At 44.3% G+C, this 1,128-nt stretch overlaps 1 pseudogene; it reads right to left on the reverse strand.

Annotated features, from left to right (window-relative positions):
* Window positions 1-346: 346 nt before the first annotated feature.
* Rpl31-ps7 (ribosomal protein L31, pseudogene 7) lies at window positions 347-763 on the reverse strand (annotated as a pseudogene).
* Between the last annotated feature and the right edge of the window lie 365 nt (window positions 764-1,128).

Below are 1,128 nucleotides of genomic sequence, written 5' to 3' on the forward strand. Positions count from 1 at the left end.
TTTCTTTCTTTTATAGTCCAGTGGTGTTAATTTGAGTGCTGGGTCATACACTGAAGTATGGCAAACCTACCAGGGCCACAGTCTAAGAGAAAATTGAGTTTTCCTCTCTCAGAAGCCATTAACTGTCATTAGCTTCTAAGCTGGAAATGGGGACTTGAGTCTATGGATAGAGAGATACAAATTTAGAGGGAAGATAAACATGTATCTTTTACTTTGTATGTGTATGTGGAGCACCCTGTGTGCTGGTGTGCAATCAAGTGCATGGGACTGGAGGTGTCACTCTTTATAGCTTTCTGGGTTTTTGTTTGTTTGTTTGTTTGTTTGTTTTTGGGTTTTTTTTTTTTTTTGCAGTTCTGTAACTTTATTTGACATTCAGCAGTTAGTTCTCATCCACACTGACCGTCTGTAGATTTTTGAATGTGGTAACAGGCACGTAAGTTACCCGTGTGTAGAGCTTGTTTGGTGACTCCTCATCCTCATTACGCTTTCTGGACAAATGTACTTGAATGCGGTACGGAACGTTCATTATTCCTTTGGCCCAGACAGCTTTATTGAGCCTGGTGTCTATGCGCACATCTGGAGTCCCCATCTCCTTCGTGGCAAATTTCCGAATTTCTTTGAGTGCCCGAGGAGCACGCTTCTTGAAGCCCACTCCATGGATGCGCTTGTGAATGTTAATGGTGTATTCTCAGGTCACCACCTCATTGATGGCAGAACGGCCCTTCTTCTTCTCACTACCCTTTGTGGGAGCCATTCTGCTGGGCCCAAGTTGGAAAGCTAGCTTTCTGTTTTATTCAGCAGGGAGGGAACTTACTGAACCCTGAAGCCCACAGCTTTAGCTCTTCAGAAAGGCAGTTTTCTCTGGAGACTCTTTGTTTCCAACTTGGATTACAGGTGCAGTGCTACCCCTGTCTGACTTTTATGTGGGGGGCTAAAGGTCCAAAGTCTGGTCTTCAAGGTCTGAGTCTTGAAGCATCTGTTGTGACTCAGAACATTTCTCTCCGTTGGCTTTGGCCACTGTGCAGTGAACAGCTTTGTCATGTTGTCTACTCTTAACACATTTAGTCAAACCACAGACACTGAAGCAGCAAAGCCAACTGAGCATGGCTGAGAGCTATAAGCATGTGT

This window comes from Rattus norvegicus, chromosome 9, assembly GCF_021556685.1.
Source record: "Rattus norvegicus strain SHRSP/BbbUtx chromosome 9, alternate assembly SHRSP_T2T, whole genome shotgun sequence".
NCBI classification, from domain to species: Eukaryota; Metazoa; Chordata; class Mammalia; order Rodentia; family Muridae; genus Rattus; species Rattus norvegicus.